Source organism: Apis laboriosa, unplaced genomic scaffold, assembly GCF_014066325.1.
Source record: "Apis laboriosa isolate Shangri-la unplaced genomic scaffold, ASM1406632v1 scaffold167_cov148, whole genome shotgun sequence".
Taxonomy (NCBI): Eukaryota; Metazoa; Arthropoda; class Insecta; order Hymenoptera; family Apidae; genus Apis; species Apis laboriosa.
Genome location: NW_025222122.1, coordinates 330343 through 356934, shown reverse-complemented (window position 1 = coordinate 356934; position 26592 = coordinate 330343). Strand labels below are relative to the sequence as shown.

The window sequence follows — 26592 nt, the reverse complement described above, 5'->3', positions numbered from 1 at the left end:
ATTTATCCCCTTCCACCGGCGTAACCTGTTCACCCACCACCAACGATTCCGTCGCAAGCTTCCACGATCGAGATCCTCCTCGTCGCACAAACGACTCCCTCGTTGATATCGTCTTCCTCTGAATTCATTCAGGGCCGGCTTCTGGCCTCTAGTTGCCCCATGCAACTTACACCCTTCTTCTAATCCACCAATCCTGAATCGATCCGATAAAATATCCCCTTCGTCGCTCTCCTCTCGTTTCCTTGAATGCAATCCACCCGCGTGCAAGAAAAATCCTTGGACGATATACCTGAACACCCCCATCGAATAATCAATTCCCCCTCCCCGTTGAGATCGTATCGATCTCGGATGATAGAAAGTTCTCGGAAGGAGGAAGGGAAAAAGAGTTGCGCGACAACAACAAGTTGAACGCGAAACGTCTCGTATAAATCTTGAATTTTGCCGGGGCAGTGAGAGCGGGCAGTCTGTGCCAAGGGGCGGTCATGTCCTCTCGCTCGTCCCCCTTCTTTCTCGCGTCGCCGTGCATAAGTCGGTCCTTGTCGGCCGTCCGGCCTGCTCGCCTCTCTCCGTCCCACGAATAGGTCGGCGCCGTGCTCGCCCACGCGGCACTCTCGTAGCCCGCTAGGAGAAGCAGGCGGCGAGCTTTCGAGTCCGGACGCTAGAGGAGCCACCGTCCGGGGCAGCGGCCAAGAGGGGCCACCGGCTTTCCTCCGCTTGCTGGCCGGCGCGCGTGTTTCTCTCCCTTCGGCTTACAGCATCCGCCGGAGCTTCTCCTCTCTCCGCCTACGCGGTGCGAGTGTGCCGTGTGCGCCAGTGCGCCCGCAAGCCCGCAAGTTCGCGCTCCGCCACGCAGCCCAAGCTCTCTCTAGCCGCGCGCTGATCGGCCACGTTCGTCAGCCGGGCCCCACGCAAAAAGGCAGCGGGGCCGCGCGCGAGCCGACTGGACACACACGACGGACGATTTCTTACTTGGTAAAGATTCGAACACGTAACACTTAAACGATTGGACACAACGGGCCGGCTTGGCGAGCAAACGCGTTCCGGAAAGAACAGTTTATACGTGTATATATATATATGTATACACATGTGTATAGATATATATATATATATATATATATATACATATATATATATATGTATCCAAGGAAACCGATTCATTCTTATATTATTGTAATTATTAATACGTATTAATAACGCTCGCCGCTCGAGGAAACAGTTCGACGACGTGGTGTGACACGTAACACGAGTGGAAAACACACTCGAAACACGCGCGCTCCTATCGATAAACCTGACAACACGAGAGAAGAAAACCACGGGCAGTGACTGTGAGGAAACGAACAGGATATCACGGACCGCTATCCAGTGCGCTGTTTTCGTTTGTGAACACCGTTTACGCACGTCCTCGAACACGTCTTCTTGGGATCGCCGCGATCGCACAGGTGAGTCCATCGATGATCGGGACTTTTTCCCTTTTCTTTTCTTTTCTTTCCTCTTCTCTCTTCCCCCTTTTGATGCCCGATTTCCTCTCCTTCGTTCTTCTTCCATTCTCACGATAGTGGAACGATTCTTTCACGAGGTGTATCTCCAAGATTTTTCGAATGTACGTTGTTCAAACGTAATTACGAAGTATCGTCAGATAAGTGATAAGATTCGAGCAATGTTTTGTATTTTCGTTCCTTCTCCTTTCTTTCTTTATTTATTTATCTGTTCTCACGATATTTCGCAGCGAGATTGGAAGGAAACTAGTTTACACTTGAATCATTATTGAAAGTGTTTCTACCTTTTGCAAAAGATACGAGATAATTTTAATTTTAATTATTACTTTTACTTTTATGTGTTCTTCTTCCAGCGAGAAGGATTTCTATCCCGTTTAGAACGATTAATTATTAGTTCTGGTTGCTCGATCGAATTATTTTCGCGATATCCAACAGGAAATAGTGTTGTTTCGAAGGTGAAGGATACGTTTTTTCATTCACGATTAGACGATTTCTCCCCTCGGTCTGAGTGGCTTGTCTGTCATCCACGGATACACTCCCCTTGTTGTAGCCGTTTCTCGAGCAAAGATGCGTGTCCGATTGTGCGGTGACACTCGTGGTGATAGTGTACAGTGGTGGTGGTGATAATTGTGGGCCTAAACAGCACGATTAAACGGCATGATCGCGATACGAGGCGGGATACAAATTTCGGGATCTAATTGACGAACGGGACACGAATCGCTTGAATTGAAACAGAGTGAAAAGAGAGTGACTTACTTCGTTTCTAAGAATTTGTTTAAAACACGTGTCGAGTGTCGGATACGGACGATAATTTCGTGTAAAAAAAAAAAAAAAAAAAAGAAAAGAAAAAGAAAGAAAGAAAGAAAGAAATAAATAAATAAAATAAATAAAGATACATCGATAAAGTGACAATTACGTAACGTTAATATCGCGATTATTAAATCGCGAAAGGCAATCGTGGAGGTGCGAGTATAATGAAAATCAAAGTCACGTGTGCGCTTAATTAAAATATTGCGAATATGAATGTTTCATTACCGAGCATATTAATATTTCAACACGGTGTAATGCCAATAAACATACGTCGTTGAAAAATTGTGCAATTGTTGTGCAAAACGAAATAAATAGAAGAATTTTTCAACACCAAATACGAATTCCCCGTCTAATTTGAGAAATCGATAGTCAGTGAAAATCGGAATATGGATCGAAACGTACGTGTTTCGATTTGAAGAGAAACGGGATTAAAATCGACGTCGTTCAAACTGTTATAAAATTTCTCAGAACGATCCATTTCTCTTTTTATTTCTAAATTTCACGTGAAAAAGTATAAACCAGTTGAATTTTAAATAATAAAGAATAATATGGAATATCATAAATTGTGAAACGTGCGTGCGTGTGTAATAAGAAGTAGATACTGTCGATTCTCGTCAGACTCGTAAGACTATACGCCTGAACAACTCTTCCGTCGGAAGTCGATCGTGTTTAGAAAGCAAATGATCAACACTGAAAATCACGGAAATAAAGTAAAAGAACACCAATCCCCTAAAACAAATTTCTAAGAATATTAAATTAAAATATTCGAATACTATTAACGTAAATAAAATTGATCGATCGGGACAAAAACCTTTTCAATTCGTCGTCGAATTAAAAAAGCCGAAAATAAACTATCGTAAAAATCTTTATCTGAAACGTTCATACATTCGTTTCTAATAATAATAACAACAATAACATTTCGTGCTGCACTTATTAAAATTCGCTTAAATTTCGAAGGAACGATCGAACTCGTCGAGAGATAATTCTGAAGGAAAATTCTCCATTTAAAACGCACAATCACCACCCGAAATAATCTGCCGGCAAATTCCCGAATTGGCTGCGTTGGAGGAGGCAGAGAATGGTCTTCGGCGTAATCACGAGAACTCCATTGAGTACGAAAAATTAGACACTTCCACGATACTACAAAGGCCCCCCGATCGTGGCGGCGTCCCCGTGGAACTGAGGGTCCGAAAATGAGTATCCAGTATTCGATCGCGAATCCGGTGGAACCGGTTTCGCCGGTCCGAGCGAAGGGGTTGGTAAAAAGAAAGGAAGAGAGAGGAAAAAAAGAAAAGAAGGGAGAAGAAAGGAAGGAAAGAAGGGAGGAAGAAGGAGAAAAAGGAAAAAGGACGCGCGAGGAGGAAGGAAGGAAGGGTCGTGCAGGAAGGGTTACTGGCGGAACGCGACCTCGGAAGCGTTTTGTTGTTGAAATACCGCGTGGCAGTTGGCAACTCGATCGATGACCGCGTATAAACAGCTAATAATCAAACGAATCGTGTCATAAACAATCCCCACGATGGGGAGGGGGGCGGTAGAGTGGTGGTAAAAGTATAAATGAGTTTCGATCGCGGAGTGGGGTGGACCGGGCAGCGGGGGTGGGAGGTGATCAGTTTGAAAAGCAGAGGAAAACTCGACCCGCTGAAAAATTTCGTTTCGATGTCCAGCTTCCATTTGGATGTTTCCAATTTTCGGGTTACACCGACGTGTTGTCCCCTGATTTTTCCATCATTTCTGGATTTTTCCATGTTTTTCGAGGCCTTCGTCTAATCTCGTTCAATCCACCGCTATTATACGGATAACCGATAGAACAACCGCGAACAATTTGCAAAGTAATTACTATTAATTTTCTATTTCGTACTTTTATATTATTTTTTCCTTTTTTTTTTTTTTACGCTGATCTAATTGAACGCGTGGAAAGTAACTGTCATCTCACACGACTCGACGATGATAATACCGGTTATATACAACGATATTTCTGAACGTCTTTTCGAAGATTCTGGGAAGAATAACACGGAAAGGAAAACACTTGATAAGCTCGATCGATCTTGAATCGGATCTTGTTCAATCGATGCCCAACTTCTGAATCATTGGATGCGTTCAGATTTTGCGTAGGTCGCATTGAATACGTCGTGCACAGCGCGCATTTGATCAAGTCCAAGCGCTGCTACTTTGAAAAGCTGAACGGTACTTTTGCGTTGAAAGGTTTCATTGACGTTTGTTCTTGTTTCTATTAAATCGTAGAGGCGATTGCACACACGCTGCGGGGAAAGAAACGAGCCCGTTCCACTGCGAGAAGTCAGACAGTCGGGGTATGCTCGGTTTTATTCATCTTACTCTGCACACGACGTGTCACTAGATCAAAACGTATCTCAGACTCGTCCTGCTTAAACCTTGTTGTTCCCGTTGTTAAATTTACATTTCCATTTCCATATTGAAACCCGTATTCCCGTAAGATCTTCTCGTAAGAAAATTCCTCTCAAAAAATTTGGACGTATCCATCCATCCGTCGAAAAGGTGAAAAGGGTCGCGTAAACGAGGGAGCATTTTTCCATACACTGACGATACCAAAGGTCTAGTAAAAGATCTAGTAAAATTTTTCTAAATCTCGAAATCAGAGTTGATAACGTGTATCACACTCGTGTATAAATCTCGTAGAAACGGATCACAGGCTGTATTTCATTCTTCTCTCTGTCAACCATCGCCAGTTTAATCTTTCGCATCCCTTTACGCTTCGTGTCAACGCTTCCGTTAAAACCAGTCAGACCCTGTCCCTTCGCTAACTCGCAAAACCGGATTCAAACGGGGCTCGGAATCTTTCGTTCCGTGTTCGAAACCCCTTAGTCGAAATAAATCCGCGCCTAACCCCTTATTCCCCACGATCTTTAATCGGGGGATGGGGATGGGGAATAAAAAATCCCAAAATTCTGACCTCTTTCCCTTCGCGTCTATCTCGCGAGAAAGGAAAAAAGGGAGGGGAAAAAAAAAAATCCAGACCCGAAGAGAATCTGGGCGAAAAACCCCCGGAGGTAGCTGGAGCCCGATCAGAAAGAAACGGGGGCGAAAGTGATCTTGCCGGCCACGTCACAGCGACACCACGCTGGAACTGAATACATACATACGTCGAAGATCGATGTGCCTAAAAAAGCTTCGAAAAAAAAAGAAAGAAGAGGGAGAAAGAAAGGAAAAAAAACAACAACACACTGACAACAATATATATATATATACATATACATATACATATACATATATATACATATATATATACATATATATATACCGACTCTGTGAAAAAGCACGAGGTCGTTCCCGTTGTTGTCATCTCCCGCTGGTGGGAGACCGAGGGTGGTCAAGGTGGGGGGTATGTATGTTCCGAGGGTGAACGGTATGATAACGTCGAACAGGTCGACACGCGATGTATCGGTCGGAGAAGAGAGGAAAAAAAGGGGTGCAGGGGGAGGGGGAAGAGGGTAGAGGATTGAAGGTTGCCCCCGAAAGAATCGAAAGTCCTGTCGAGTCGAAGAGAGGGAGAGAAACAGAGATAGACAGAGAGGGCGCGATCGAGCGAAGAGAAGAAAGGAGTAGGAGAGGGTTGAAATGGGGTTGGAAGGGGGGAGGGGGTGAGTGGTGGTTGCTTGCAAGGGCTAGTATACGTAGAAAAGAGAGAGAGAGAGAGAGGAGGGATCGGGAAGAAGGGGTAGCCCGGTGTCGAAGCGAGAAGGGGATATATATATATATATATATATATATAGATAGGGTAGAGAAGGTATGGTAAGGTGGGGTTGAAGGAAAAGTCTGTAGGTTTGGTAGGGGTATATAGGAGGCGAGGGTGAGTGGGTTAACTGCAAAACCCGATCGTCCGTGTTTTTATCTTAAGACGACTCTCCGAGTAGAGGCCGCGAGAGGAGACGGAGAGAAGAAGGGGATCGGTGGCGGTGGGAAGGGTTCTGGAAGGGGTTCTTCTCAAATCTCGAGCAGGTCCAGCTCGAGGAGGGGTAGAAACGACAGCGGCGGCGGTGGCGGCGGCGGCGGCGGCGTGGACGTCGGCGGCGGTGGCGGCGTGCGTCGCGGGGTATAGAGGTTTCTGGTGGTGGCAGTGCTGGACCGTCTGGGGGTGGGTGGGGGGTGGCAGTCTCGCTCCTACGGAAGAAATGGTGGGGATAAGACTACCCTCGGAGGCAGGAGTGCGTTTGCGCCGCCGCCGTGGAGGTGGCATCGGGTGCTAAGGGTTGCTTATTCGCCCCAGTCCCTGGCGGCGGAGGGGTGGTCTCTCTCTCGCCCGCTCACGACGGGGGTGGGGAACCCCTCGTCCCCGACTGCAGGGTTAGGGTGGTCTTTAGGTCTGTCAGTAGCAAAGCGGCGGCCTCATCATACGGAGCTGCCGGGCTGACCAGCCAGGCCGAAATCACTTAAGACGCGTACACCTTGTAATATAACCACCGTAGAGGCGCGCGCGCGCTCCCGCGTCGTCCGAACCTACACTCACACACACATACATATATATATATATATATATACACATACGTAACATATACGCAACACGGCTTACCCAACATTACGTACATGTGTGTACACGTAAACGCGCGCGCGCGACCAAAATTGTACATGTATATATAAGCTCGTACACGCACCAACACTGCGACTCACATACGCACAACTGCCCAACCAATACAGGTCGTATCGTTCGCGTCACGCATCACACGGTGATCCATGACACACGGTTGTGCCGAAAACAACAAGCGGGACGCACTGGTCTATATTATACACGTCGCGCAACGAGATACATCGGACCAGTGGACGAACGCGAGCGCGAGTTTATTCGGCCACGGTTCTTCTGAGTAAACGTACGCGACCCAAGGACACGGTGCGGAGCATACGTCGTGCGGACACGCGTACGTGAACAGTGGTGGTACGACAGTTTTAGACAGGGGAGGTGAGATGTGAGAGGTGGGCTACACACGGACACAGTGTGCGGTGCTCGGCAAATAAAGAATATACGCGAAAGGACGAGGTGATTCTTGATTCGGTGGTGGACGCGTGAGGAATTTTAGAGAGAGAGAGAGAGAGAGAGAGAGAGAAAGAGAGAGAGAAAGAGAAAGAGAGAAAGAGAGAGAGAAAGAGAGAGAGAGAGAAAGAGGAAGAAACGGGATCTATATGTGTCGTGATCGGTATTCGTCGTCGTGTACGTCGTCGAAGCAAGTTATCGTCACGATGAAACGATCGTGGATTAGTTTACCGCCGTAACAGGACGTCGTTAGTTTGTTCTCGTGGATGAAAGATGCTCGGGATTGTATAGAGGGAAGATGACCGGACAGTATCGTGTTGGTCAGGAACAGTGTGAAAGAACATTGTGAGGTGCCGGTGGAAGGCAGGTGGGATACCTCTGCTTTTTCGTCACCTTGGTCCAGTGCTTCGTCGACCTTCGACTGAGACTGTTGTGTGTTTCCTCTACGTACGCACCTACTACGTAAACCCGTGTGATCGACTCGACTGTTCGTTTGAATAACAACAACCTCGTGTTATAATAATATACTACGTCGTGACTCAGTGTGACACGTGTATTTTTTATCGTCCGGATAACGTGGCTGCGTCGAGAATAATAAGGTAATACATCGTGACGTCCTCCCCCCTCCCTCTTGTTGACATGTGTTTCACTCGGTTCGGCCGAGTTCAAGTGATTCCAGTGATTCATCACATATCCACGGAATATTCTTCGATTTCGATATATATATATATTCGTCAATTATTCCGTGATAATCGGGAAAGAAACTTGTGCTACGAGAGATTTGACCGTACTCGGTTCTCCTTTGTGTAATTGGACGTTTTCTATATCGCGTAGAAAGAGTTTTAACGAAAAGGACATCGTGATGTATATATATATATATATATACATATATATTTTCTTTCCCGATTATTGTGAAGTGTAATAATAAAAATTAACCGCTTCGAGTGATTCGACAGACGAACGACAGTTGATCCGTTTGAAATTTTGAAATCGTACGTGATGGGACGACCAGTATATGAGTCTCATGAAAAATTTCGTTTGTCAAAATTTCGGCGACGATAAATATCATCGTTGTTAGCCGGTGATTCTATCAGTGGCCACGGATTGTAATTTTAATGAAGCCGCCTTTTGCGATTTGTTGGACGGAACCGTTGTTCGACAGTGATTGCGTGCTGTTTTTCAAGCTGAATGAACACGCGGGCCGGTGTTTAACATACACGCGTAAACACACGCAGACACACACACGCAGAGAGAGAGAGCGAGAGAGATAAAGAGAGGAAGAGCGTGAGCGAAAGAGAGAGTATTAAAAAAAGAGAAAAGAAAAACTGCTGCGTTCGCTTGTCGAACAGCATTGAAAAGAGCAGCGGATCGTATTATTCGGTGGTGTTTAATTGAGATTTAATTGACCCCTCCATTATTCATTGCGATTGTCAATGAGCGGTTTACGCGGTGTATGCAACCAGTGTTTCACTTTCGTTCCCTCGAATACTTACAACGAAATACATTTTATGTTTTTCTTGTTTTTTTTTTTTTGTGTTGCATTTTTATTTATACTTCTTCTCCTTTGTCACCCTTTCATTTCCCTTTGATTTCGCAACTTGACCCGTGCAAGTTTCGCGATGATTCGATTATACTTTCGTTACACGTTCGAAACGAGAGAGAAACGAAATCTAGCAGAAGATATATATATATATATAGAAAGGATTCTTGCACTCGTCAAAGCCTCTCACGATTTTGAGTTAAATTTTCTTTGATACGATTTATTCGCGCGTTGATTCACCACGGCGTGAAAATTTCGATAATTTCGTGTGGAGGGATTACTTGCGATTCGGGAAGAATAAAATGGGGCGGGGAAAGGGGAGAGACGGAAAAAGGAATGAGCCGAATGAGCACCGTGACAACGATTAATTAGCACGGGAACGAGAGCATTGCCGCGACATATCGAGAAGAATGGGTACGCGTGACGTTTCAGTAATCATTTTAAACCCATTTCGTCATTCCACGCCCCCTCCGTCGGGAGTCTTTCGTATCGGGCCATAGACACGTTCCCTCCCCTCCTCCTCCCTCCTCCTCCCTCGATATGCATCGCGTTCATTGCCACTCTCTCCCTGGTTTTTGTCCATCGTCAAGTGGATTCCATCCAATAATGCATCAAAATCGTACTGTCATCCAATGAACACCGATATTTCACTCTGTCGCGCCTATCCGACAGCTGCCCTTAATAAATCGTTGGAACGTCGAGTCGTCCTTAACACGCTCCTAAATCCGAAGAATTAAATCCAAACAAAGGATCACTTTTGCAGGGGTTAATTCGGGAAGGGAATAATTCAGAGGTTCAAAAAAAAAAGGATTTTCTACGATCGAATACGAATCGTGGCCGCGATTGAAACGAGTCGAAGAAGTGGATTCGGATCGTCCGTGTCAGACTTTTCGTTCCGACTCGAGGTTACCTCTTAGTGGTAACAGACGCGTCTGGTCGGACGTCGCGGTCCGATAGACTACACGGAGGGGAGGGGGTTGGCATATCGTGCATATGCAATGGTAAAGCTCCATTGAAGGGAATTATATTTATTACGATCAATAGCACGATACTCTGTTCATCGAGTATCGAGTAACTGGCTACCTAGTGTTCGGTGTGCTGTTCGTTTATTTATCAGAAGTGAGAAACACTTGAGTTTGTTCTTCGATAATTCCTCAATAATTCAGCCTGACGTTGTTATTTCGGCTACGTGTTTCCCGTTTCCCAGGGGGATTTCTTCATCCTCTATGGCTCCTGACATGTTCCAACTGTCAATATTAATTAGTTACGATTCCTTCGAAAGATCAACTAGTTATCACGGAATAATACAAAGTTTTCGATGAAACTGTAATCGATTTTAAATTTCCTCGATTATTTCTAACACTTTTTCTAATTTTTCAATGATCCTACAATTCGAAATCCCAACTCTCAATCTCGATATAATTTATCGCATATTTTTATCGTATAATTCGAATAATGATCGTAAACGTCAATTTACACTATTTATATTTCATTCGATAAAAAGCCTGATACCTCTTTCCTTCTTCTTCTTAAACTCGATGGAAAATTAATAGAAAAGAAACGAGCAATTCGTTACCTTTTTCTTCAATCATAAAACAAATTCAGAAAATCGTATCGTAAAATATCGTCGTGTCATCGAAAAGTGTAATATCTTTCTCAAATTCGAAAAGTGTAATACCTTCCTCAAATTCGAAAAGTGTAATACCTTCCTTAAATTCGAAAAGAAGAAAGCTGCGTTCTTTCGAAGAAATAAAAGAGAAAGAGAAAAATTATGCGTAGCCCTTCTTCGACAATTCTTTGATTCGTAAGGGGCCTTTGACCTATAATCAGCGTACGTGTCGAACAATACGGGGCAGCTGTCACTGTCCCTGTCTCTGTCGCTGTCGTCCGTTATCAACATCTGCCTCGTAAAGCAGCGCGTTCCGCGTATGCATATACGTGCACGCACCCACACACCCGCGCCACGGGCGCAAACAACGCCGGAGCCAGCATAATCTACGACAGCTTCGAATTCAGAGTTTCACGCTTATCGCGAGCACTCCTTCCAATATTTGTTCTCGGCGAAAGGGGGATCGAGTGACTTTTATCAAATGGATGTATTGTCGCCGAGAGAATGGACTACGCTTTCCCACACGGGGAACAGCCTCCTTAACCGTTCCGCGATCGGTTTCCACGGGGTTCGTTAACCATGCTTAACAGACCAGCGTGGCGCAAAGCTCGTGCAAGGAAACTCCCTTGCTTTCGAGCGCATCACCGCCGATTTGACAGCTCGATTCCGATGGTGTCGCTTGTTTGAAAAAAAAAAAAAAAAGGAAGAAAGAAAGAAAAAAAAAGGAGGGAAAAGGAAGAGAAGTTGAATTCGATTCGAGGTCGTTTCAATTAGAAGCGTGGATAAAAACATGATGGTTGCCGGATGGTTGGAATTTTTTTGTGCAATTTATATTACACCACTTTTGCGTATCGCGAAAAAGAATCGATTATCGAATTTTATGGAGTTGTAAAGTTGTCGTGGAAGAGATAATGCGGTTGATAATTATTCTGATGATTCCTTTCGTTTCCTCGTTCTCCTTTGATTGAAATCTTCTGAAGCGTTTAATAGATCGTTGTTTTGGTTATTTATGAAAATTTAATTTTTGGAAAAGAATTTGAAGATTATGAAATATAAAAAGAAGGGGGGATGTGACAATGATGACAAGAACTTTTTTTTTTAATCGATTATTTGAAAAGCTTCTTTGATTAACGATTTAACCAATCTGTCATGTTTTATCGCGAATTGTTTAGTTATATTACGCGGAAGTTGGTCTTTTCCATCGAATATGTCATATGTCAGGGATCTTTACAATATGCTTAATAACCAGATAAGAAAATCAAATATTCACACAGCGATACGATACTTATAACTTCACCAATAAAATTAACGAAATATAGACGAATCCATTTTTCTCAAAGAAAGTACATTTTTACTTCAAGAAAGCACATCGTGCGTAAAAATATTATTCCTGTAATAAACAGAGAAACAAAAATTCCTTAAAAAAAGAAGGAATTTCTACGCTTATATATTTTTTCCTAATTTAATTAACCATTCGTTTATTCCAAATCGAATGGAACGACGATCAAATGTCTCGTTTCGAGAAAAATTCGGGAATGAAATCCGCCGACGGATTTCTTCGTTGCTTAGGTTCTTAGGTTCGTCTCCACGATCCACGGATCTTAATTAATTTTCCTAAAACCAATTTGCCACGGGGATCACGCGAAATCTCGGTAGCACCGTGTCGGCGGAAACTTTTTCCTCGGGCGGGTGTTCGAGGCTTAAAACCTCGGTATACGTTGCCTAATGAAATCTCAGAATCTCGCCATTAGGAATCCCGGGGGTGCGTCGCGTTTCTCGAACTTCTCGTTCACTTCGCCCGCGAAACTTGAGCTCCGCTTCCGGCTTAACTTTACCCCGCGTTCCAGGAACGTCGCCTAACGCGCTTTGATTCGAGGAGGAACGGAGTCAATTTCGCGTTTTCAACGCTTAAAATTTTAAATTTATTTTCGAAATATTCCCGACGATATCTCTTAGACGATGTTAGAAGAATTACAAGAATCTTTGTTATTTCTTCGTTTTTACGAATTATGTACTGATTCGTTTTCCTTTTTTCTCCATCAGAGAGGAATATTTGAACGAGACTATATAAAATTCTATAAAATTCTATCACTTAAATTGTAATCTCAGATTGGATAAAAAGAAAAAATGTGTCTCGAATATACAGATTTCGACAAAGTGAAATTTCGAAGAAACAAATGAATGGTTTTCCAAATTCTTTCCAAATCATCGTTTGAAAAAAAAATAGATAGAAGTTGAAATTACAAGTTTATTTAATTTCAGTGGAACTGAACACTGAAAGTCATTTTTCGCAACATTAAATATAGTCGCTCGTATATTAACGAAGGCGAAGATCGAACGATTAGGCGAGTTTCCAAACGCTTCATCCACTGCTAAGCTTTCAGAATCGCTATACAGGGTTATGTCTTGGCAAGTGTTGAGAACGACGACTGTTCCCAAATGACGGCCGTTGTCAGAATTCGCCAAGTTTTCGAGTGGCGCGCCGTGACGCATCTTAACGTATCCTTGTCACCGTTTGAGCAACAAAAGTTTCATCGTTGTCGAGCCTAATCTCGCGAGAGGCGAGAAGGAGTCGCTGTACAAGTCAGAATATCATTCAGTGGAAATATCATCCCAACACACTTACTAGATAACTGTTCTTACTGTTCAGTTTTCGAGTGATTCGAGACAATCTTGATAATTTTATAACATTTTAACAATTGTTATACACCTTTTGATAATACTTTAAAGATAAATCTGTTACAACTCACTATATATTCTCAATACACAAATCAACAGAATTTTCAGAATAATATTCTTGCGTGTTCCTCACAAAAATACCTTTCTTCTGTTCGAGAGACAATTTTCCACCAACCACTAAAATAAGTAACGCTCTCTTCCATCAATCATAATTACAATGAGTTTCTTCTTACATGCAAAAATACGTTTCTAAACGTCCTTAATATACGTCAATTGATAAGCGTCTTAATTAATAGGACGTGATAAAGACCAATAATCGAATATTAACCGATCAATGTCCCCAGTGGGAAAAAATTAGAATTTACCAACGTCTGGAACCATATCTATAATTTATCTCCTTGGATCGATCACGTTGAAGAGAATTGCGGTTTATTCGATTCCAAAAAAAAAAAAATAAAAAGGAAAATTAATCGAATTTACTTGTTGTCCATCGATAACTCGAAGATCTTGGCTGAGCAACGCGTGTTATATCTCGTCCTTCCCTCGAACAAAGGAAAGGAAGAGGAGGGAGGGAGGGGGTTGAAAAAGGGAGAGAAAGAGGGAAATCGGGTGGGAAACAACATTCGCTCACCGTAGCCGTGAAAATGAAATCGAGACAATAAAAGAGTACAGGAAGATGGAGGGCAGGGCGCCCCTTGTTTTTCAAAGATTTCAGGCAGGACTTTTATGAGCGTTCCTCCGCGAAGGAACCGCTTCTAAGCTCGTTGAAACAAATGTAGCCGAATGCCGGCCTATTTGCATACTCATTGTGCCTGTAAGTGCTTCACCCTAAAGCCTGGTTGGCTGGTCTCTCGATGGTATCTGGAAAGCTGGAGGACGAGACGAAAATTTCGATGATCAACTCCTCTAAAACCGACCAAGATTTATCATCGAAACTAACGAATGCTCGGTCTTTTAACTTTTTTTTTTTTTTTAATGCTCACAGTATCGTCGTTTCGCGATATCCAAAATCGGTGTATGGTGCACACACACACACACATACACACACACACACACATATGCACACACGTATGCACGTGAACGCGATCGAGCTTATTTTTCCTCGAATTTCGAAGCCGAAATATTCGATTTCACCGGTGATGAAAAATAATTTCATTGGTATCTGATTGAAACGATATCGAGAGAAAAAAGAAACAAAAAAAAAAAAAAAAAAAAAATGGAAGCCATAGAAGTTCTTACAAGCGACGTTTAGTATCGACATTACGTATAATCATTTTTACAATTTCACGAGCTTAACAGGGGAAAATATTAAAAGGATTCCCGGTTAAAAATTTTATCTTCTGCTCTGTTATTATTTAAATTGCGGGGAGGAGGGGAGGGGAATCGAATGAAGGGGAAATATATGCGAGCGACGGAGGATGGAAAACGTGATGGATGGAAGAGTTGCGTCTCATAGAGTTTTGGAAAACGCCTTACGTTCGACAAATCGTACTCTTACGGTTGAGAAATCGCTCTTATCGGCCCCCGTTTAATATCTCACTTCCGCCAACAATTAAGAGAAAACCGCAGAATATTCTTTCTTGGATGGAAAAAAAAAAAAAAAAAAAAAGAGAAAGAAAAAAAAAAAGAACTTCCTTGAATCGACACACGATGGTTATCAACCGTTAATTACGGTCAGTTAATCGAAGGAAAACCAATTTTCCGATGAACTTCGAATCAAGGAACTATCGTTGGGAGATTGGATACTTTTTACCAATGGTTGATTACGAGGATCGTTTGAATTTCTCGTTCTCGTGTGCCTTTTTGTTGATACATCGGTGAGATATATTTTTCTACGAAATCGATACGGCAAATATGAAAAATTGATGGAGTCGAGAAGATTTCGGAGACGTTTTATGATTCTATAATTAAAAGAAAAAAGGAGAAACAACGAAGAAATCTTTTAATTTGAAATAATTTAAAATAAACTTATTATAATATCTATTATTTCACGCAAATAGAAAGATTTGATTATTTATAAAAATAAATCCTGAACGGATATTTCCTTAAAAACGAGAATTTTAAATATTCTCTCGTTATTTATTAATTGCACGCATACTTTTTGTTGATATAGATACGAAAATCGAATTCACGTCTCTGAACTCATTTTCTGCGACTGAATATATATTCTTGAATTATATATATTAATTCTTTCAACGTCAAATTTTTACCCTCAAGTCTTTCTATTTCTATGAGATAATAATAATAAAAGAAAAATATACCAATCGGTGTAAATTAGATTCTCTAAAAGTTGCTCAAAGTATTTCAAGAACTATTTCCTTCCTCCTTAATTGTAAAAAGAAATTTGAAATTAATTGTCAAAGATATTGACTCGCGTCGTTTTGACCTCTATTTCTATTCTGAAAACTTCGAAACAAATGAATAATACGTGGGTGTATGATTACTCTCAGGTTCTCGCGAGTTCCTTCAATTATCCGGTAGCGGGCGCGAAAAGCATCGGTGTTGGACGGTGTCCGAAAATGGGGAACTCGTCGCAATTAATAATATTGGTAATTGGTGTACGCGTGTCGCGTGCCGATGAACTTCAAAGGTCATCGATTGGCAGCCAGTTTAATTAACGCAATCAAATGAAAATATTAATGCACGCATCGCAGTGTGCGTGAACGTGAGGGGGATCGGTGGTGGTGGTGGTGGTGGTGGTGCGCCCCTCGCGACCGTGAGGCTCATTATGCAAAAGTTCGTCGCGCCTCCCCCACGCAATTCGTGCAATTTCGATATTCGTTCGGCCCCCAAAAAGACTGGATACAAGCGTTAAATCGTGGCATTGACCCAAATCGAATGATTTCGAATCCGGTTGCGTCGCCAACTTTCCCGCGAATTTGTTTTCGAAAATTCGATTTCGAATTTCGCCTTCGATTCGATCCTCGTGTTTCTCGAGTTCAACGTTGTTTAAATAGTTTTATTTAAAACTGTAACTGTAAATGTGAGTAGGTATATAAAGTGTATAGAAATTATTCGTAGAAAGTTGATCATAAATGGCGTTTAAATGCAACGTCTCGTGAAAAATTATTTCAAGAGCGTGAACTTGTGGCAAAAGAGATAGCCTAATAGCTAACGCCTCGTACGACCACGTACAACCGCTTTCGATAAACGTGGTCACAGTTTAGACGATAACGGAAATGACGATTTTATTATTTATTATTATTATATCGCAAACTATTAACTGATAAAGTAAGACGAGTATTATAAAATTGACATTTCGAGATAATAATTTCTAACGACAAAGGAAATACGATAACGTTAATGTCAAACGATTTACAATTTACAACAATGGATATTGCACGTTGGAAAAATAAATTTAAAAAAGGAAAGAAAGAAAAGAAAATTCATAAAAAATATATATATATATATATATTCGATATTAAATTGTACTGCATGTGTAAATATATTACAAGGTACAGTTCAAATTTATCAACGAGGAAGGATGTCTAAAGAGTTTGATTGCGAGTTTATATCCGTTCGGTTGGTGCTCGAGGCCGAATTTATCGCGCAAGGAAGCCGGGAAAAGCGTCGCGGCCACGGAAAAAAATAACATCGAACATTTAATTGAAGACCCTGCCTCGTTGGTGGGTGCATTAACGATAGTTTTATAGAGGGCAAAAGGAGGAGAGGGGGCGCAATCGCAATTTGAAAACGGCTTTTAATTGCGTTTTCCCTTCCTTTTCCTTCCCCTCTCCCCGTCTCTCTCCTCCCGTCTCTCCCCCGCTCCCCTCCTCCTCCCTTCCTCCCCCCTCCTCTTTTTTTTTTTTTTTTTAAAACGATCTCGCGTAGACCGTGAAATACCATTAAATTATCTCGACGATCGTTCCGAAACTAATTTCGAAAAAAACGTCGGTATAATAAAAGTAAAACGCGCTCGTGCTCAACATTTTTTTACGTTTCGAACAATGCATTCCCCCGTTGAAAGGAGTACTCGAACGAAACGACACTCGAGCGGAAAGATCCGGAAGGCCGCGATGAGATCGCGAAATTGAATATGTTATTCAATATTCGTTTCAATTTTTCTTTTTTCCTTTTTTTTTTTTTTTTTTTTTTTTTTCCTTTTCTTTTTTCGGACGAGAAAAACCGACCGATTTTACCCGTAGCCTTCTCCTCCTTCCTCGTTCCTTCCTCCTCCGATTCCACGAAAGGCGTGGAAGAAAGGGAAGAGGGAGGTTCTCTAATGTCTATCTTCTCCTCGATAAGGTCCTCTCCTCCTCTTATCTCGAACGATCGTGTGCACGCAGCTTCGTGCCACGCAGCACAGATACACGTACATTAACGTCCCGGAAATCGTGCGGCTTTCTGCTGTTGGCTCAGTAGCAATTGGTCGTCCTTCGTCACCCTCCGCAATTGTCTCGAGGATGCGAGCCGATTCTCGCACGGTAATTGCGAATCGACGTGTCGCGTTAATGCGTCACAATGCGCGTCACGCATCCAGCTCGCCTCGGCTCCGCCATTAATGCGTAGTCTTCCACCCGTGGGAACACGTGTCCACGGCCTTCGTCGAGATAAAGAAGAACGCAATAACCTCGCTTCGAATCCATTCTTGTTTCGATAATAATAGGATCTTGAATTAATTCTTACGTGATCGATGTTTCGCATTCAATCCCTCTCTCGGGATTAAACGGCGGAATAATTTTTAACCGTTCGTCGATTCGATATGAATTAATTGGGCTATCATATTTTATATAGAAAACTTTTATTTTAGAAATTATTAGAATTCCTCGAAAAATTAAACTTCGTGTAAACGCGAAAAGTTGATAATTAAATCCACGATCTTTCTTCCTCGAAAAATTTCACCTCCTAAACTTCGAATCACGAGAGGCACGAGTACATGCTATACACCCTTCCATCGCCTATTTATCATAGAAAGATCGATTCAAAGGATGGTGACAGGCCGGGACAGAGTGCTTCTCCCAACGATAATAACGTCCACGAGCGCGTGGTCCATGGATGCACTCGTATTGACAGTGATGCGGCGAAGTAAACGCGCGATGCGTCAAACACGTGAACACGATTCATCCGTATGTATATGTGCATACACGTCGTGTGAGGATAGGCGCGTGGGTGGATAAAGGACACGAGATCGCGACGAAAGAAACGGACTCGTAGACGCATACTAATTAAACGGCGCCATTGTCCGCCCCGTTGTGCGAAGACATGCTAATTACATTTCGAAGGAGAAGTCTTTTTTCGCCCCATAGACTTGGCCGTGAATGAAGCGCGAATCTCTCGCCACCGTTTTCTTTTTTTTTCCCTCCGAGAATGAAAAGGATTTCTTTCTTTCTTTCTTTCTTTCTTTCTTTCTCCTTCTCTCTCTTTTTCCTCTGTCTTTCTCCGCGCACGTCTCCTCTGAATCGACTGGTGTGTACCAGTTCGTACATCCACGGGCCGACCCTAACATTCGCCATTGTATCGTGTCGACATATATGCACGATGAATATAACGGTCCTTTTAAAAAGGAGAGAGAGAGAGAGAGAAAACTACTCTCGTTCGCGACTTCTCCTCCTGAGACAAAGTTCTTTTTCCCCGTTGAACGATTACGATTTCGCGTAGACGACGTGCTTACACGAACGTTATATATATATATATATGCATGTGGATAAATATATCGGTATCGAGGCGCGAAATAATACATATATACACATATACATACATATATATATACACGCACACGCTTCGAATCGAACAACGAAATCCATGAAAACGAAACCTCGATATACTGGTAATTAGCGATCGAGGCTCGATAATCATGTCGGTTTGTCGGCGGGCATTGTGCCGCGCCGCTTTATTCATCGCATTTTGTTGTTATTTTGTATAAATATTTGCGGATTTTAATATGAAGTGGCCGGCGGGACGGCATAATGCGAAGGTGATGCAATTTAATAGAAATTACTTGAAATTCATTAAAACTACCGGCGCGCGAGCATCGAAATTAATTTATGCCCGTCGGTGAAACATTTGCCGCGATAAAATCGAAATTATTATAAATTCCGATGCCGCCGCTCTTGACCTTGTTGCATCGAATTAAATGTTTAAACGGATTTCGAACCCGTTCGAAAGCGGCCGCTTCGAAAATGAGAGGAAAAACAGCGTGTTTCGAACAAAACGATACGAGAAATGTAGGTTTAACCGACTAACCGTTCTTTCCCCGTTTCGTTTGCCCTGTAGATTGACGAATGACGACGTAACAGAGAGCTGGCTGGTGCGCGGATACTGGGACACAAGAGGTGAGTCGAACTATGATTAACAATTTATTGAACAAGTTATTGTTCTCGAAACGATCTCTTCAATGATGGCAATTCTTTTCTTTTCTTTTTTTTTTTTTTTTTTAATTATTGATACAATTTTGCATCTCAATTCGTCAATTGATATTAATATTAATGAATCGACGAGGTACGAAATAGTAATTTAGAAACTTTATTTTTATCAGAAATAAAAGTCTTTTTTTTTTTTACAATTATACATATACATTGTAAAGAGTAAATATCAAATATTATTTTCTTTTTACATTTTCTGTATCGTTTATATATTCGATAAAATGAAAGATAGAATACGATGCACGATACAAGATACAACAATTAATAATAATATTTCATCTCTTAAAATTCAAATCGTATTATTGTATCTTTATCTATATAAGAATTCGAATACAAAAAGAAAAAGGGATACGTGTTGAGATCTATATCGATTCAGCCAATTTTCACAATTGTCATCTTCCAGTCGAAGGCTTTCATATCTAAAGATTAAATAATGCAACTATTTTGAATGCGCGGCTTCCTTTGACGATGCATTCGTAATTTCCTAAGTGTCGGTATCGTCGAGTCGCTCGAAAATCATCACGCGCGGAAACAAGCGCGAAATTAAGCGACCAGAAAACGCGAGGAAACTGAATGCATATTGATTACGCTCGCTGAGAAGAAACGAGGGAAACGGTATTTATATACGATGAAATATGTATCGCATTGACACGCCAAAAGAGCGAATGCAACACGTGTGAAAGATAGCTTTCAATCTGGATATTTCAATATTTTTGTCTGCCATGTTCCTTTCGACTTTTCGACTGTTCGAACCACTTTTCAGCCGCCTCTCGTTAAAATCTCTCGTTCACCCTCTCTTCTTGTCGCCTCATCGATCGGCTAATAAAAGTGCAACTTGTTTTTCATCTGATTTCGTTAGATAATTTTATCCCAAGTGGACACTACGTATATATAAATTAACACTTTAATAATTTTTAATCGGGATGGAGCGTGATTAAATTGTAGATATGAAATTTAACGATCGATGGAGTTCCTTGTCGTATTGAAAAATAAAGACACGTGGAAAAATTACAAATTTAATATTCGATTCTTTAATAAGTAAAGATGCAAATTAGTTTCATGCATAATTCACGAAAGTAAAAAGTATTTTTATTATTTCAAATTGAATTTGAATTTGTTTTCTTCTTTCCCTTTCTTTTTATTTTCAAATTAACAATTTTCCTATGGTTCCTTTTACCTTTTATAAAATTCCGTAATAACAATGTTCTTCAAATTAGGAATATCGAATTATTATATATTTTTATTCATTCAAAGTTTTTTTCATTCATCTGTAAGAATTTGTAAGATTTCGTTCGTACAGAAGTAAAAAAAAAAAAATCCATTTCTCAGAAAGACGTATTAATCTCGAGTACTTTCGAAAACAACCGTTCCGCGAGCACAAGCTTATCAACTTTCCTTCAACTTCCCCTTAATGAGATCTATCAGTTAAACTTTGTGCCTTACACGGGGGGGGGGGGATGGGATGCTAAAAGCATCCCGAGCACCGCAACTATTCATACGAAACACGACGCGCGACGTTCAAACGACGAGACAAAGTTCCCCGTCGAAGACGGATACTTTCGTTGGACGAAACAAACTTTCGTGGCCGTAGGCCGTTCCCGCTCATCCGGCAAAGGTTCTGATTCGACCAGTGCATTTTAATTCCTCCCCGTTAGACTCTCCGCCGTTCTTTTTTAACTTTTATACACCACCGTCAGGATTATGCAAGCAAAGAGGCGAGGTCTTTCCATGACGCGGGCGAATGCTTAGAATTTAAAATGCATTTCATATCGTTATGCTCTCCGCTTTCTCTTTCTCACCGCGCTCTTCTTTTGCCGGGCACCGTCTCTCGCTTCTTCTTCCACCATCGCACGCGGCCCGTCTCCCTTTTTTCCACCCTCTTCCCCTGAACACCACCTCTCGTATCCCTCTTCCTCTCTTCCTCTCTCTCTCTCTCTCTCTCTCTCTCTCTCTCTCTCTCTCTCTCTCCTCACCCTCGTCACCCCCTCTCTGTCTTCGTCCCACTCCTCTTTCCAAGAATCAGTCCTCCTCCTCCTCCTCCTCTGCCCGCTCAACAGACGGCATATATGTCTTTATGAACGGTATGTGGAGTAGACAAGTGCATTAAAACCTCGGGCGTTAGTTCAAGCTTCAAGAGGGAGGAGGATGACTGGGTTTGTAGGAGGAGGGTTTGGATGGAGGGCTGAGGAGGACGCACAAAGGAATGCAAAGTAAGAATCACGACCTCCGCCAACCCCCTTCTCGCGGCCGCCCCCACCACTCCGCGCCCCATCCTTCTTGGCAACCTCCGCCTCCGCCTCCATCTCCGCCGCCCATCGCCTCCTCTTCCTCCTTCTTCATCTGTATCGCCCTCCTCTGCCGGAGGTTACAACGCATTATCATACAAGGCGGTCCTCTCCTCGCCTTCCCTTAATTGTTTTCCAACCCCGCCGCTTCTCCGCTTCCTTCCCTCCCCATCTCCTCTCCCCCGAACGATCCTCACCTGGCGAGAAACGAAAGAGTCGTGTTCCCCTTTGCCTTAGACCCGATCGGAGACACTCGTCGCTTATCCACGAGTGGTCACTCGTCGGGCGCCGAATTCCACGCCTTCGAGCGCGATCATCCACCGCGCTGTTTCCGCGACATCAAAGGCGTGGAACACTTTGTTCCACGATTGTGGAGGGAAGGGCGACGGGGAGGGAATCTCTCGTGAGGATCCACCTGGCGGATCCTCCTCTTCTTCGCCGTCCTCCATCTCCTCGCGGAGAAATAAGGATCAGTTTGGTGAATTTCGAACGAGAAATTCTTTTTTCCCTTATATTCTGTTCCCCAAGCGCCCGAGGGATTCTTTTGAGGCGAGATTGATTGAAAGAGGTGACGAAGGACCTTCCTGTCCTCAATTATCACACCGTTTCTCTCGTTTACGCGAGGCAAAGGGGGAGGGGGGGGGGGGTGTCGATCGTGGTCCTTTAAAGACGAGAACGAGTTTGAAGCTGCGTTTTTTTTATTTATACAGAATGCTGTAAATCTTGCCCGCTTGTTTCTTTACCGTTATGATTTAAAACACGTGTATATGTATAATATATATTTTTAAGAAATTAAAAAGTTTGTACATTTAGTTATGGATAGTTTGCGTGCTATTCGCTTTGAATTATTGGACATTAAGGTATTGATAATTTTGCGGATATGACTGTTTATTTAATTTAATCGTTGTAATTATGGTAATCCTCGTTTAATTGCACGACTTGTGCACGATCGTGTCGTTTCGCTATTATCGAGAGAGAGAGAGAGAGAGAGAGAGAGAAATAAAGAATTATTGCCGTTGCTAAGCGGCATTCTTATTCGTTTCTTGATTATTCACGTCGTATACGAGAGTGAGAAATGTTGAAATAAAATGAAAGAAAGGATGGGGGAATTGTTTCTTTACAATTTATATCGGGAAACATATTATTTAAGTTCGTTTAAAATTAAAAGTAAATGTAACATTGCTCAAAAAATTAGATTTAAATTCTATGCTCCAATTCTCGAATCTTTTATTCAGATAATTTACATTTAATATGTGTTTACGGCTTCAGTATATCTCGTGCAACGATATTCGAATGTTAAATTATCGATCAGATAGTTACAACGAAAAGGTTAAGAGGTTAACTGCCAGTGGTTATACGTAACCACCGGTTGTCGTCTCAAAAGGGCCATAGGTGGTCATCGATGGTATCCGACATTTATATCTTTTAGATAATTCTGAGCAACAAAAATAATATAAAAAAGATATCATTCAACTGTTATATCGAACAGGATCGACAAATGCAAATTTTCCTCGTTTTTTCCAGAATTATTTTCCAACATTTTCCAATAACTTTCTCTCTTTCTTTCTTCCTTTGATCTCACAGCTTGTAAATTTTTATCACAATTTTATTTTTAACTTTCATTAATTATCCAATTATCCAATTTGCTCATCTGTTAGCAATCAACCTTACCTAAATAAAATCGTGCAATAATAACCAATAAGCAAACGTATTATTCACAGAAAATAGAAAAAAGAAAAGAGAGAGAGAAAATAAAGTTAAGCATAAAAATACCATAATTTTGCAGCCTCAGGTCACCATCTACCAACACGAGCAATCCTAATGCCGGTCGTAGGTGGCACCCATACCATAGGGTGTCGACGTGTTAATGCGTAAGAGGCAAACGAATCCCAAAACGGTTCCATGTTTTCCGCGTGCTCGTATATTTTTTCCTCTCGCGACGCGTTTCATTCGCGTTTCGCTCACCGATTACAATTTGCCGGCAAGTTGTTTGCCGCGCCAATTTATATTCGGCCAGCTCGCCAGCACGTACGCGTTCTCCGCTAACGTTCGGTTGCTAGGAGACGAACCGGGCCGCGGTCTGCAATTGAAATTAATTTGGTTGACTTTTTGAAAGCGAGCACGGACAATGGTTCGCGCGCAACCCGAGATGCTTCTCGCCACGGTTCCAAATTTCGTTCGATTCTCGCTCGCTTTTTCGACGCGGCTCTCCCGTTCCGTTTCGTACACCGTCGTACCTTCGATTTAAGGAATCATTTCATATTTGCGTGGAAATACGGGGGGAAGGAAGAGAAGAAAAATAGAGAAATTATTTTAATAAGCTTATCGTATATACGGAGTGTAATATTCTGTGGTACGAGTACGTGTAAATGTGTGTCTATTTGCGGGTAATTCCGTGATGTTTATCTATGTAAATAAATGTGGTGTTTGAGTATAGTGTTTATTTAATGGGATAGAGAATCGAATTGTACTTCGTTTTGTTTTGTTGATGGGAATAGTTTACTTTCTGGGTGACGGTACTTGTATGTTTGATGATCATTTTCCGGGAATAATTTTTCGACGTGAAAAAGAATCGAAGAAGGTAAACATCTTTTCGTTCGTATTCGTTGTACGTGTTTATAAAGATTCGTTTCTTGTTGGAAGGTTAAAACGTACGGAGGAACGAAAATGGATACGAAATACTGTGTCACAATTCGTTACGTTGAACGCGTAATATTCAATGATAAAGGTATAAATAGGAATAATTATCGTATAATATTATATTTTAATAATATATTCATTTCAAGGATGATTATATTTCTTTAACATATTACTTAATTAACATGTAATTACCATGCAATTGTAATTACGATACAGTTGCGATAATTTATGAAATATAATTATTCTAACTATAATTGTATTAATTTAATTATCGTTTCCGTTATAGTTATAGGGTTAGAACATAGAGTTTAGAAAATTATAGAAATTATCTTCTTGTGTTGAAACGATAGTAATCTTAAAAATAATTTTATTATTTAATAGTTATTAAATATTCGTTAAATTAATATTATTATCGTTTCTATTCTACGATAATACTCTCGAAGATCAGCAAAGCTATAGTTATGCCACGACAAAGTTTTCAAAGTTTAACTTAAGCATTCCAGATCGACATCTGTTTAAGATGAAACGGTTCACCCCCGATTAACCCCAACGAATGTGACATTTCTCAAACTCTCGTTAAGGATTCTACAATCGTCGATTCAAGTACACCCACGAATAATCGTTCTCTAACCAGATCAGCATCCTCCCCAATTTTCCATGCTCAAAAATATTCCCTCTCATAAAAATGATCCAAGGATAATATAAAATAAAATTAAACGAAGCTACCCAATTTAATTCAGGATCAATTCATTCCTCTCAGATATAATATTTCATATCAGACTTTCATATTAGATCAGAGGACCGGAAATCCAAATATATCGTGAATTTTTTTCTTTAATTTATATATACATAGCATATAGATACAAAGATATTAATCAATTCCTTGGAATATTTTTGGAGAATCGATTCTTAGGATCAATCATAAAAATAGATACGCAAGAAACCTTATAAAATATATAAAATAAATACGCAAATATTATCAATTCCCTGAAAACAGATCATCTTTTTTTTCTTTGAGAACATTGATTCAACCATTCTATTAATTTACATTGAAGAGTATCGCGTATTCCTTCCACGAAATTATCCGGGTTAACTAAATGTATAACAGAAGATCGGGATCGAAATTCAATGCAGAATTTTCAAGAGTGACAATGCGAGCGGGTTCACAAACACTTTCTTTCATCAGGGTTTACAGGTGTGCACAAGCGGGCGGCCCTCTGTAACGCAATTACAAAGCCGTAACATACTAATTCGGTTAATTCCAAATTATCACCCCTGATTTTACGCGTCGTCGAGCATCGTTAACACGGCGGTCTCGTGCGCGCGGGAGGGCCGATAAAAGCGATTCCCGTCGATTATGCATATGAGCGACGGAAACCGTCGGAAATTTTATTACGAGAAACCAAACAGGCCGCGATCGCGAACCGGAAGAGGCCCTCGACCGACTCGTAATGGCGAAAATATTAATTCGACGCAACAAGGGAGAATCGCGTGAAGAATTGTTCGATCATCTCGTCGTTGGTTTGGAAACTATTTTTCGAAAATGGATTCGCTTTATATTTTATTTTGTTTACTACGAGAATATACATATGAAATAGTGGATGAAGGGAAATAATAAGAACGGTTTAACTTTGAATTCTGGAGCGATAAATCTTTGAAAAGATATATCGTACGTGACAATAATCTTATTCGTGAATGAATGTTTGGAAAAGAAGATATAAATCGTGATAAAAATATTACGACTTGATCAAATTAATATATTTTAAAATAAATCTGAATTCGTGGAGCAAACAATTTTTCCAAGCCAGGAAGGAAAGGAGGCAGACTTATTAACGAGTTCCACGAAAATTTGTTGGCAGATCTCCGAAATCGGGAAGGGGGTTGAAGTGAATATCGGGCGTGAAGTTTGACAGTGACCCCAAATGCGAATATAAAGGTTCGTCGAACGGCACACGACCTTGCTCCGATCGCAATTTCTGATATCAAAATACATCGATTTACACCTCTATTGTTCCTCGATTTGAAATGTATCATAAAACAGCGGGATGTGTGAATACCTGGGACGCATCCCCTGCTTTGTATCGTTCAGCCACCCGACAGGGTTAATGGTTTCCTGAAATTTTTACCCGATCCGCAAAATCACCGTGCCATTGCATTTTTTTTTTTTTT

General features: G+C 41.5%; 1 long non-coding RNA gene across 1 annotated transcript in view; it reads left to right on the top strand.

The window, feature by feature from the left end:
* The first annotated feature begins 839 nt into the window (after window positions 1–839).
* The window catches only part of LOC122710944, a 111487-nt gene continuing 85734 nt past the window's right edge, over window positions 840–26592 (top strand). Inside the window, exons 1-2 of the long non-coding RNA XR_006346026.1 lie at window positions 840–1439; window positions 19350–19408. This is a non-coding gene — a long non-coding RNA (uncharacterized LOC122710944). The remainder of the gene's footprint in view (window positions 1440–19349; window positions 19409–26592) is intronic.